Here is a 13,470-nt window from a genome sequence, read left to right on the forward strand (position 1 = left end):
CGACATGCAAGTCGTGATTCCTATTACAAGAACATGATCATCTCATACATCACATATATCATTCATCACATCCTTTGGCCATATCACATCACATAGCATACCCTGCAAAAACAAGTTAGACGTCCTCTAATTGTTGTTTGCATGTTTTACGTGGCTGCTATGGGTTTCTAGCAAGAACGTTTCTTACCTACGCAAAGACCACAACGTGATATGCCAATTGCTATTTACCCTTCATAAGGACCCTTTTCATCGAATCCAATCCGACTAAAGTGGGAGAGACAGACACCCGCCAGCCACTTTATGCAACTAGTGCATGTCAGTCGGTGGAACCGGTCTCACGTAAGCGTACGTGTAAGGTTGGTCCGGGCCGCTTCATCCCACAATGCCGCCGAATCAAGATTGGACTAGTAACGGTAAGCATATTGAACAAAATCAACGCCCACAACTACTTTGTGTTCTACTCGTGCATAGAATCTACGCAATAGACCTAGCTCATGATGCCACTGTTGGGGAACGTAGCATAAATTCAAAATTTTCCTACATGTCACCAAGATCTATCTATGGAGTCATCTAGCAACGAGGGAGGAGTGGATCTACATACCCTTGTAGATCACGCGCGGAAGCGTTCAAGAGAACGGGGTTGATGGAGTCCTACTCGTCGTGATCCAAATCACCGATGATCCTAGCGCCGAACGGACGGCACCTTCGCGTTCAACACACGTACGGAGCAGCGACGTCTCCTCCTTCTTGATCCAGCAAGGGGGGAGGAGAGGTTGATGGAGATCCAGCAGCACGAAGACGTGGTGGTGGAAGTAGCGGGATTCCAACAGGGCTTCGCCAAGCGCTGCGGGAGGAGGGAGATGTGTCATGGGAGGGAGAGGGAGGCGCCAGGGCTTAGGTGTGGCTGCCCTCCCTTCCCCCCACTATATATAGGGCCAAGGGAGAGGGGGGGGGGCGCAGCCTTGGCCCTTCCTCCAAGGAAGGGTGCGGCCAGGGAGGAGTCCATCCTCCCTAAGGCACCTAGGAGGTGCCTTCCCCCTTTAGGACTCTTTCTTTCCCTTATCTCTTGGCGCATGGGCCTCTTGGGGCTGGTGCCCTTGGCCCATATAGGCCAAGGCGCACACCCCTACAGCCCATGTGGCCCCCCGGGGCAGGTGGACCCCCGGACCCCTTTCGGCACTCCCGGTACAATACCGATAATGCGTGAAATTTTCCGGCGACCAAAACAAGACTTCCCATATATAAATCTTTACCTCCGGACCATTCCGGAACTCCTCGCGACATCTGGGATATCATCCGGGACTCCGAACAACTTTCGGGTTACTGCATACTAATATCTCTATAACCCTAGCGTCACCGAACCTTAAGTGTGTAGACCCTACGGGTTCGGGAGACATGCAGACATGACCGAGATGACTCTCCGGTCAATAACCAACAGCGGGATCTGGATACCCATGTTGGCTCCCACATGTTCCATGATGATCTCATCGGATGAACCACGATGTCAAGGACTTAATCAATCCCGTATACAATTCCCTTTGTCTAGCGGTACGATACTTGCCCGAGATTCGATCGTCGGTATCCCGATACCTTGTTCAATCTCGTTACCGGCAAGTCTCTTTACTCGTTTCGTAACACATCATCCCATGATCAACTCCTTGATCACATTGTGCACATTATGATGATGTCCTACCGAGTGGGCCCAGAGATACCTCTCCGTTTACACGGGGTGACAAATCCTAGTCTCGATTCGTGCCAACCCAACAGACACTTTCGGAGATACCTGTAGTGTACCTTTATAGCCACCCAGTTACGTTGTGACGTTTGGCACACCCAAAGCACTCCTACGGTATCCGGGAGTTGCACAATCTCATGGTCTAAGAAAATGATACTTGACATTAGAAAAGCTTTAGCATACGAACTACATGATCTTGTGCTAGGCTTAGGATTGGGTCTTTGTCCATCACATCATTCTCCTAATGATGTGATCCCGTTATCAATGACATCCAATGTCCATGGTCAGGAAACCGTAACCATCTATTGATCAACGAGCTAGTCAACTAGAGGCTTACTAGGGACATGGTGTTGTCTATGTATCCACACATGTATCTGAGTTTCCTATCAATACAATTCTAGCATGGATAATAAACGATTATCATGAACAAGGAAATATAATAATAACTAATTTATTATTGCCTCTAGGGCATATTTCCAACACGGAGAACATCCGAGCCGCCCAAGCAACGGCGGATGAGGTGGACAATTTCGAGGGCGAAGAGCGCCGCCTCATGATGGAGCGAGTCCAGTGGCTCCTCGACGCGGCCGCCGCGCAGAACGAGGCCAGCTGCCGCACGGAGGCGCCGCAGCGGCCAAACGACGACCCGCACTGAGATCAAGGCGCGACGTCTCGGACGCCGACTGGCGGTGCCCGAGGAAGAAAGGACAAGGAGCCGGCTGTCAACCACAGTCGGACTCGGATTACCATAGAGCGTGACCGAGACGGCCACCCGAGAGCAGTGGAACGACGGGACGACTGTCCGCCTCCCCCTCCTTGCAAGGAGAGGCGAGTCTCCCCGCCGCTTGTTGACCATCCGACTCTCGGTGACCGCCTTGGCCGCCGAGAGGGAGTTGGAGAGAATGACGCCCGCCACCGGATCGACCGACTTCACCGGTCCGTGGCGCTGGAAGAAGAAGACGAGCTGGGTCCGCCTTGTTTCGGGCCCCGCATTCGGGACGAGCCCTTTCCCAGAGGGTTCACGCTCCCAAGAGACACGCCCAAGTATACCGGCTCCGTGAAGCCGGAAGATTGGCTAGTCGACTACTCCATGGCTGTCAGCATAGCAAACGGCAACAAGCGTGTCACCGTAAAGTACGTTCCGCTCATGCTCCAGGGCACAGCCCAGACATGGCTGAACAGCCTAAAGCCCCGCAGCATCAATACCTGGGTCGACTTCACTGAAGCATTCGTCTGCAACTTCACCAGCACGTACAAGCGTCCTCCCAAGCCCCGTCAGCTCTCCTTGTGCGTGCAAGGTCCTGACGAGTCGACTCGCGACCACCTCACGCATTGGGCTGAGCTCCGGAACTCCTGCGAGGGCATGCACGAGGTGCAGGCCATCGAGTACTTCACAGCCGGGTGCCGAGAAGGCACCCTCCTCAAGCACAAGCTCCTCTGCGACGAGCCAGAAATCCTCGACGAGCTGCTGATCATAGCAGACAAGTACGCTACGGCCGACTCCTCCATGAAGACGGAAATTCAAATCAGCACGACTGGCAAAGTAGCTCCTCAGGCTCCAAGAACTCCGGCGGCAGACGCCGGCCGGCGACAACAGCAGGGCGACAACAAGCGCAAGGCCCCGCAGCCGGCTTCCAGCAGCCGACAGGTCGCGATCGTTGAAGCCCAGCAGCCAGAAGAGCAGCCTCCGCCCAAGCGACAGAAAGGCGGCAAGCCGAACTGGTTGCCGGTCTTCTCCTACGAGCAGACCTTGGATGGACCTTGCAAGTTCCACAGCGGCGCGAAGCCGTCGAATCACACCACCCGAAAGTGCCACTGGCTCACCAGGATCGCCAAGGGAGACGACCTCCTGCCACCCCCGCCTGCTGGGCAGCCGCCTCCGCCCCAGCAGCCGGCAGTCAGGCCAGTCGGCGCAGTACAAGACGAATACCCTGAAGAGCATGGAGCCTACATGGTGTTCACCAGTGTGGCTGATGATCGACGCAGCAGGCGGCTGCAGCGACAAGAGGTGAACGCAGTAGCCTCAGAGATGCCAGAGTTCATGCACTGGTCTGAGAGGCCCATCAGTTGGAGCAGGGCTGACCACCCAGAAGTGATGCCGAGTCTGGGCTCCTACGCCTTGGTCCTGGACGCCACCTTTGCCACGGACAAACGGGCCGCGCGTTTCTCGCGAGTTCTGATAGATGGGGGCAGCAGCATCAATATCCTGTACAAGGACACCATGGAGAAGTTAGGAATCAAGCAGAGATAGCTTCAGAACAGCCGGACTGTGTTCCACGGCATTGTTCCTGGGCTTTCCTGCTCACCAATCGGCAAGATCCTGATTGACGTCCTCTTTGGGGACAAAGATCACTTCCGAAGAGAATCTGTTTGGTTTGAGGTAGTGGACCTTGAGATCCCATACCATGCGCTACTTGGCCGGCCCGCCTTGGCCAAGTTCATGGTGGTCCCCCACTACGCCTACCTCAAAATGAAGATGCCCAGTTCCAGGGGAATTCTGACCGTGGCCGGCGACTACCGGAAGTCATCCGCTTGCCCGACCGAGAGCAGTCGGCTGGCCGAGTCCCTGGTGATTGTAGCCAAGAAGTGACTCCTTGAGCGAGTTGTGGCGATGGCCGGCAAGCAGCCGGAGATATCGCCCGACCCGAAGGAGTCGGAAGCCGAAGGTTCGTTCAAGCCGGCCAAAGAGACAAAGAAGATACCCTTGGATCTGGAGCGCCCAGAGAGGTACGCCGTCGTAGGTGCAAACCTCGACAGCAAATAGGAAGGCGAGCTCGTTGATTTCCTCCGTGAGAATCGGGACATCTTCGCATAGTCTCCCAAGGACATGCCAGGTGTACCGATGGATTTCGCCGAGCACAAGTTACACGTCCGATCTGATGCAAAGCCGGTCAGGCAGCCCCTGCGTCGCTTATCAGAAGAGAAGAGAAGAGTTGTCGGAGAAGAGATAGCCCAACTCCTAGCAGCCGGCTTCATTATGGAAGTTTTCTTCCCGGAGTGGCTGGCAAATCCGGTCCTGGTGCTAAAGAAGAACAAGAAATGGCGAATGTGTATTGACTACACGAGCCTCAACAAGGCCTGCCCCAAGGACCGATTTGCTCTACCAAGAATTGACCAGTTGATAGACTCCACAGCCGGATGCAAGTTGTTGAGCTTCTTGGATGCATACTCAGGATATCACCAGATCAAGCTGAATCCGGCTGACAGATTGAAGACCGCCTTCATCACGCCATTTGGAGCATTCTGCTACCTCACCATGACGTTCGGCTTAAGGAATGCCGGCGCCACCTTTCAGCGTTGCATGCAGAAGTGCCTCCTCAAGCAGCTCGGCAGGAACGCCCACGTTTACGTGGACGACGTGGTGGTGAAGACGGAAAAGCGAGGAACACTGCTGGAAGACCTCAAGGAGACCTTTGAGAACCTGCGCCGGTTCCAGATCAAGCTCAACCCCGAGAAGTGTGTCTTCGGAGTACCAGCCGGCCAGCTGCTAGGTTTCCTAGTCTCTAAACGCGGCATAGAATGCAACCCAGTAAAAATCAAGGCCATCGAGAGAATGAAGGTACCCAGCCGACTGCTGGATGTGCAGAAGTTCACCGGCTGCTTGGCGTCCATCAGCCGATTCATCAGTCGGCTGGGCGAGAAAGCTCCCCCTTATACCAACTCATGAAGAAGACCACTTTTTTTCGAGTGGAACCATAAGGCGGATGAAGCTTTCCACTAGTTGAAGAAGATGCTGACTACTCCACCCATCCTGGCGGCTCCGACTCCCAAGGAACCTATGCTCCTATACATCGCCGCCACCAGCCAAGTAGTCAGCACAGTCATTGTAGTAGAGCGCAAGGAGGAAGGCAAGGCGCTACCTGTCTAGAGACCAGTATATTACCTGAGCGAGGTACTGTCGACCTCCAAGCAGAACTACCCCCACTACCAGAAGATCTGCTATGGCGTGCACTTTGCTGCCAAGAAATTGAAGCCTTACTTTCAAGAGCATCCAATCACAATGGTCTGCACGGCTCCACTTGCCGAGATCATCGGTAGCCGAGATGCCTCTGGTAGAGTGGCCAAGTGGGCCATAGAGCTGGCTCCTTACACCATCTACTACCAGCCCCGCACCGCTATCAAATCACAAGCACTGGCTGACTTCCTCGTCGACTGGGCCGAGACCCAGTACCTGCCTCCAGCGCCTGACTCCACCCATTGGCGGATGCACTTCGACAGCTCCAAGATGCGCACCGGCTTGGGAGTCGGCGTCGTCCTCACCTCTCCCGAAGGCAACAAGCTCAAATATGCACTGCAAATCCATTTTGCCGCCTCCAACAACGTGGCTGAGTACGAGGCGCTCATTCACGGGCTCCGGCTTGCCAAAGAACTTGGCATCCGCCGGATCTTGTGTTATGGCGACTCGGACTTAGTGGTCCAGCAGTCATCTGGCGACTGGGACGCGAGAGACGCAAACATGGCGAGCTACTGTTTCCTTGTGCAGCAACTCAGCGGGTATTTCGAAGGGTGCGAGTTCCTCCATGTGCCAAGAAACGACAACGACCAAGCAGACGCCTTGGCACGAATTGGCTCTACCCGCCAAGCAATACCATCTGGCGTCGCCCTTCAACGCCTCCTCAAGCCGTCTGTCAAGCCTTCACCAGAATCAGACTCCATTTTTGTGCCAACTCCTCCCGAAGACGACGGATCCGACTCCAGAGCTCCGGCAGTCGGAACGGGGACTTTGGCGGGTGACTCCAAAGCTGCCACAGTCGACCCCGGCCCGGGGACTGCGGTGACGGACTCGAAGATTCCAGAACTTGGCCCAAGGACCGCGCCAGTCGGCCTGGGGACTTCATCAGCCCAGCAAGCGGCTGTTGACTCTAGCCCGCCGCCTCCCAGCCCAGCCACCCTCGTCCAAGTCAAAGTTCTGGTAGTCGAAGAAATAGCAGCACCCTCATGGGCCCAGCGCATCCTCAAATTCCTGGTGAACAAAGAGCTACCAACTGATGAGACCTCAGCTCGGCAAGTACAACGCCGGGCGGCACCCTATGCCATAATCAACAGAGAGCTGGTCAAGCGCAACATCACTGGTGTCTACCAGTGCTGCGTAGAGCCAGAGCAAGGCCAGGCGATCCTCAAAGACATCCATCAAGGCGAATGCGGCCACCATGTGGCTTCAAGAGCACTCGTTGCCAAAGCTTTTCGGCATGGTTTCTTTTGGCCGACTGCCTTGGAAGAGGCCAAGGAGTTGGTCCAAAAATGGAAAGGGTGCCAGAAGTTCAGCTCCAAGCCACACCAGCCGGCTTCCACGCTCAAGACCATCCCCATTGCTTGGCCTTTCGCAGTTTGGGGTCTAGACATGGTGGGACCATTCAAGACAGCACGAGGTGGTTTAACTCACCTACTTGTCACAATGGACAAGTTCACCAAGTGGGTGGAAGTGAAGCCAATTAAGAAACTGAACGGTCCGACTGCCGTGACCTTCATCACCGATATCACAATTCGGTACGGCATACCACACAGCATCATCACCGACAACGGCACAAACTTTGTCAAAGGCGCCTTGGCCCGTTTCTGCGCAACACAGGGCATCTGACTGTACCTAGCGTCCGTCGCCCATCCGCAGTCAAACGGCCAAGTGGAGCGGGCAAACGACCTCATCCTGTCCGGCATCGAGCCTCGGTTGATCGAGCCTCTGGAGAGCTCGGCTGGCTGCTGGCTTGACGAGCTGCCAGTCGTCGTCTGGAGTCTATGTACGACTCCAAACAAGTCAACCGGCTTCACGCCCTTCTTCCTCGTCTATGGTGCCGAAGCCGTCATCACAACGGACATAGAATTCAACTCCCCACGAGTCACCAGGTACACCGAGGAGGAAGCAGAAGAAGCACGACAAGACGGCGTTGATTTGCTGGAAGAGGGCCGGCTGTTGGTACTCAGCCAGTCCAGCATATACCAGCAGAGCCTACGCCGATACCACAACAGGAAGGTCATGCCAAGATCTTTCCAAGAAGGCGACCTTGTGCTCCGGCTGATCCAGCGAACAGCCGGCCAGCACAAGTTGTCGCCGCCTTGGGAAGGCCCTTTCATCATCAGCAAAGTACTATGCAACGATTCCTACTACCTGATCGACGCTCAGAAGCCCCGAGCAAGCATGAGGGACGACTCCGGCAAGGAGACAGAGCGGCCATGGAATGCAAATCTTCTCCGAAGATTTTATAGTTGATGCAGTATGTACCACGCTACCTTTTGTATTAAAGTACCAAGACTTCGGCCCCCCCGAGGCGAGCTCGGGGACTGCCCTCTTTTATCTGTATGATAAAAATTATGCCTACAAGTATGTTACTCTTTGTCATGCCGCTTGGCACCGGGCTCGACAAGTCGGCCCGGGGACTTGCCGCCTTGCACTATGAAATGCTTCCTGCAGCCGGACAAGTAGTGTGTAACACCTAAGCCGTCTTCTGTCAGAAGCCGCAGCTCACAGAGCGACTGTACGGTGGGCAGAGGTAAGGTAGAATGGGTGCTCGCACGAAAAATGGCTAAGGACTCAAAGCGTAAAACATAGCTCAAGACGGCTTCCAGCCTTTCTCGCAAACCGACTCTCGGACAGTCGGATTGTTGTTTTCTATCCAACTTGCTCAAACAATCTTGAAATCGGCTAAGTACTTGCTTTCCCAAAGTAGCCTAGCACTTGATCCAGCAACAGTTCACAGAGCGGCTGTCCGATTGGCAAGACAGGCAACTAAGAGAAAGCGGCAAAGGAAAATAGCCAAAAGAACAATGAGCAAGAAAAGATATATATATGACATAGGCCCTTGGCCGAATTGTCGAGTAGAGGTTCAAAATACACCCCGCGGGTGGAATTGTGCGAATTAACAAGTTCTTCAAAAGACTACAGAAGCAGATAAAACAAAAGACACAACGGCAGCTTAGGAGGCGGCAGACGGATTCGGGGGGGTCGGAGGAGGCGCCAGCGTCAGGCGTCGGGGCGGTCGGCCGTCTAGTCTCGGCTTGATCGCCTCCGGCAGTAGTCGGGTCGGTCGCACGCGGCTCATTGCTGGAGGTGCGGTCGGGCTGAGGCTGGCCGTCTGCTCCGTCTTCTGGTGCCTCTGCCTCGCCCTCATCCTCTGCCTCGTCCTCCTCCTCGATGCTGGAGCCAATCACCTCCGCCGAGTCTTCGCCGTAGTCTGGGTTCATCCCAAACCACTCCGGCGGTACCTCCTCACCGTCTTCAGACTGCTCGGGGACGAAGATACTCGTGTCGGCGTACTCGGCGATCGCCGCAGCACGCTTGACGAGGGCGTCTTCCGCAGCCGCCAGCTCCGGCTGGGCCTCTGACCGAAGCGTGGTCAACCGGTCTAGATCCAGCCCCGGGTACCACGCCTTGACGAACTCCAAGGCCCGGCGCGCTCCAGCCCAGGCCGAAGAGCCCTTCCAGGCCTCGAGGCGACCAGCCGCGACCTCCAACCAGTTGGCCGTCAGGCTGGGGGTGTGCGGAGCCTGCATATCTGGCCAAAGGGCGGAAATCGCCTGGGCACCGACGCGCTGAAGCCGGCGCAGCATCCGGTGAGCCGGCCGGAGGCGAGCCTCGATGCTCAAGATATGCTCATCAAGAGTCCGGGGGCATCGGCGGTGATCTCCGCGCCCTCCGCCCTCCGACTTTCACTATCGGCCTTGATGGCTTGGATAGCGGCCTGCGACTGCCCAGGGAAGAAGTATGCAAAAGACACGAAGAAACGAAGAAGCAAGTCAAAAACCAGGAGTTGGCACGATCTAAGTCGGCAGCTCGAAGAAAGAAAATAAAGAGACTCACCATCAACGATGTCTTCAATCTCGTGGAAGCCGGAGGACAGCAGCGCCTCCTTGTCAGACCAGGAGGAGCGCTCGCTCGCGAACTCGGCCAAGAGGGCGGTTTCCGTCTCCTCCACCTCCCTCTGCGACTTCGCAAGCAGCTCCTTCTGCTCTGCCAACTGAGTGGCCAGCAGATCGCGCTCTGTGGCGAGCCTCTGCACTCCTCCCCTTTGGCGAGCAGGGCGGAGTTGGCTTCGCTCGGCTGCTGTTGAAGTGCAGTGTTGGCTCCTGAAGGAAAGGAAGAAAGACAACAGTCGTCAATAAAGTAGGTAGCCGGGGAGATCCGGCCCGACTGCTCAGCAGTCGGCCCAAATCTCGGGGACTACAGCCCGCGGGTGCACTAGTGCGCCCCCGCAGAGAAGAAAAAAGAGGGAAGGACTTACTCCGACTCTCCGCCAAGTCGGTGGTCCGCTTGCCCAGCTCTTCAACATTACGGTTGAAGGCAGTGACGCGAAGGATGTGGTAATCCTGCAACAAGCATTTCAGACAAAGTTAGTACCCAGAAGTTCATCAATTGGAGTTCCGGGCCGCCTGCTCAGTAGTCGGCCCAAAACTCGGGGACTACACCCAGTGGGTGCGCTGGCGCGCCCCCACAGAGAGGAACAAGAAAAACAAAGGCCCAAAGAAAAACATACCCGGACGGCTGCCCGCGACGCTAGAAACGCCTTGGTGCAACTCTAGAGGGCGTTGCCCTCAGCGCGGAGCTTCGCCTGGACGTCCAGGAGCGCCCGGTTCAGCGGCCCTGTGCCGCCTCCTCGCACCCACCCAACAGGTGCGGCGCTCGTCGCTTCGGCGTCTGGAGCCGCCGAGATGGCGGTGCCGGCTTCCAGGGGGGGTGCCGAAGTCGCCTTCTCCAGACGATGGCGCGCCGGCGAGCCGACTTGGAGGAGTAGCCTCGCCACGGCCTCGTCTTTGGTCGGTGGCACCGGAGGGTCCACTGGCTGCTCGCCTTGCACGCCTTCAGACGGCGGCGGAGGCGGCAGCGGAACGTTCGCGTCCAGAGTAGAGGGCTCGCCAACTTCCCTCTCCTCAACGAGGTTCTCCCCGCTGGCTTCTCCAGTCTGCCCCGTGAACTCCGAGGGCGGCGGCGCAGAGTTCAGCAGGGTAACAAGCAAGGCCGACTTGCGGCGTGCGGCTTCCTCAGCCTGCTGCTTCGCCGCGGCGGCGGCTTCGGCCTCCGCTAGTTTTTTCTTAGCGAAGACCTCCGCCCTGTCGGCCTCCGCATTCTCCAGGCGGAGGGCTTCTTCTTCGTTGTGCTTCTCCTGCGCATTCCGCTCTGTCGCCTCCCGGAGGTTGGCAGCGGGGTCTATCCGCCGAGTGGTGGCGGGCGTCTCCATTGACCCCATGACGGAGGCAGCGGCGACCCGCTCAAGAGAGAGGGGAGTCCTAAAGAAAGAGGGGCGAGCAGAGACTCAGACAAAACACGAATAAAGAATAAACTTTGAAGACAGAATACTTACGCAGAGACCAACAACGGCTTCTTCACTTCCTTACGGAAGTGGATGGCCTTCGCGGTTGCCTCGTCCCGCCGGGTCGCCACAGCCGAGCCCTTGGGCTTCTTCGGCCGGCTGCCGAACAAAGTCGGCACAGCCCGGCGCTTCTTCCCACCGCCTGGAGTGCCCAACGTGGCAGAAGAGCCCGCGCCCGGCTGGCTGGCTCCTGGCCGATGGCGAGGGGCGACTCCTCCCTCGGCGTCATCTTCAGGCCAGTCGGCGAAGGTAGCCGAGGGCCTGAAGTCGCCTATCGTTCCTCCTCCTCCCTCGGCGTCGTCTTCCAGGGCCACCGCCCCCAGATCGGGGTCGTCGACGTCGCTCTCCGCCCGGTCGGCGACGAACTCACGGGCCGGCCCCGAGGTGCCGGCTGGTGGGTGAAGAAGGGGATTCTAACCAAAGCCGACTGATCAGAACAAAACTCGGCAAGAAGAAGACAATCCAAAGAAAGAAAAGAAAGGCGACTCACCACGGGCGGGGGGTTGGCGCGGGAGTATGGCTCCTTGCCGAATCGCCAGTCCTCCGGGAGCCTGCTGTCCGGGAGGTAGTTCACCATAAGGGCCACCTCTTCGTGAGGCATGTCCTTGGTGCACATCCGACTCGGGTCGCGGCCCCCGCTCATCTGGCATATCATGTGAGGGCGGCCTTGGAGTGGGAGAACTCGGCGCGAGACGAAGGCGGCCAGCAGGTCCGGACCAGTCAGACCCTCTGACTGCGTCAGCACTCGGAGTCGCGTGATGTCACCGGCTCCCGCAGACGTCAGCGACCTAGCCTGGTACGACCAGTTGGGCAGTCTGCCAGCTGGCGGGCCGGCTTCGAAAGCCGGCAGATTGATCCACTCGCCCCTAGTGGTGATGTTCCTGGCGTAGAAGTAGGACCTCTGCCACATCTTCACCGACTTCAACAGCGAGATGGAGGGGAAGTGGTTGTCGGCTCCTGTCCTTCGCATGGTGATGAAGGCGCCACACTGAGCCGGCACGCCCGCGGCCTGGGTGCCTAGCTTGGAGAAGAAGAACTCCCCCAGAGTTCGAGGGTGGGGAGGACTCCGAGGAAGCCTTCGCACAGAGCCACGAAGGCGGACAGCAGCACTACTGTGTTGGGGTGAGGTGGTGCGGCTGGAGGCCGTAGAACTCCATGAACGACCAGAAAAAGCTGCTCGCCGGCAGCCCCAGCCCGCGTAGGCAGTGCGAGCGGAAGATGACCCGCTCGCCCTCCTGCAGGGCGGGGGAAATCTCCCCCGCCGGCGCAAGACGCACCTGCACGCGATCTTCGCCGGGAAGCCGACGGGTCCGGCGGAGGAACTTGATATGGTCTTCGTGGACTTCGGAGCCGTCCCAGGTGCCGGAGCGCACTGGGGGAGGCGCGGCAGCGGAGGAAGAACTCATCGCGAGCTGTCACCACAGCGTTCGCCGGAGCCTGGGCGTGCGGCGGAGCGAAGAAGAGAAGAGGAAGCAGGAGAGCGAGGAGCTGCGAGGAGGAAGAAAGCAAGGGGTAGTGGGAAGGAGGGGTGCGCATGCCCCCTCTTCCCCCTACTTATAGCCCTGTGGGCTGCGAAGCCGAGGGGGCGGATGTGGGGATTTACTGCGCCCGCAACCCCACGACCCCCACGATCCATGTAAAGTTACTGCGCGCAGTAACTTCACGGGAATCCCAACTGTCCACCGGGGCCGCAGCGGATCCGCTCGGGCGCCGGGGCACGGTAGTGGCGGGCCCCGCCTACGGGCCTGTCCCGTCGCGCGCGTGGGCTGGCAGGACGGCCTGGCCACGTGCCCTCGCGCAACAAGCCAAGAATGGGCGGCGGCCTGGAAGCTTAGCTAGCATGCCACTTGAAATCCCGCCGCGACGTTCGAACTACTAGCAAGTCGGAATTGAGTGAGTCCGAGTTGGGCGAGTCCGACTCCTTCTAGTCAGCCCGGCAGCAGTCAATCAATACCATGTGTTGAGCACCCGAAAAGAGAAACTGCTGAGGCTTCTCGGCCGATCGTCCGCGGCGCCTCACCAGCTTCGGGGACTACTGTTGGAGTAATGGGCCATGGGTAGGCCAACCCGAGCCCCATAACCTTTCAAGACATCGGGGCAGGCTGCGCCCCTCAAGACCACAGGGCGAAGAGCCGCCTCCTAGGGAGTCTACGGCAAGGCGGCCGACTGCCCGCTCACGACCGAGTCCCAGGGGCGACTTCCAGAGAAGCCGGCTTTGGGGAGTCGGCCGGCGACTCCAACAAACCGTGACCTCATCGAAGGGGATGGGGTAGGGTTGTGGCTACAATGAAGCCCACTCCCCGCCCCTTACCAAGGGCAGGCATGGCTACAGCACACCGTACTTGGGAAGATCTCCCTGCGGTGTGGCACTGTTGCCCGGCCGGCCCTGACATCAGCACCACTGTACCGGGTCCTGCACCCACGATGGCTTGTCTG

This window comes from Triticum aestivum, chromosome 5A (genome assembly GCF_018294505.1).
Source record: "Triticum aestivum cultivar Chinese Spring chromosome 5A, IWGSC CS RefSeq v2.1, whole genome shotgun sequence".
NCBI classification, from domain to species: domain Eukaryota; kingdom Viridiplantae; phylum Streptophyta; class Magnoliopsida; order Poales; family Poaceae; genus Triticum; species Triticum aestivum.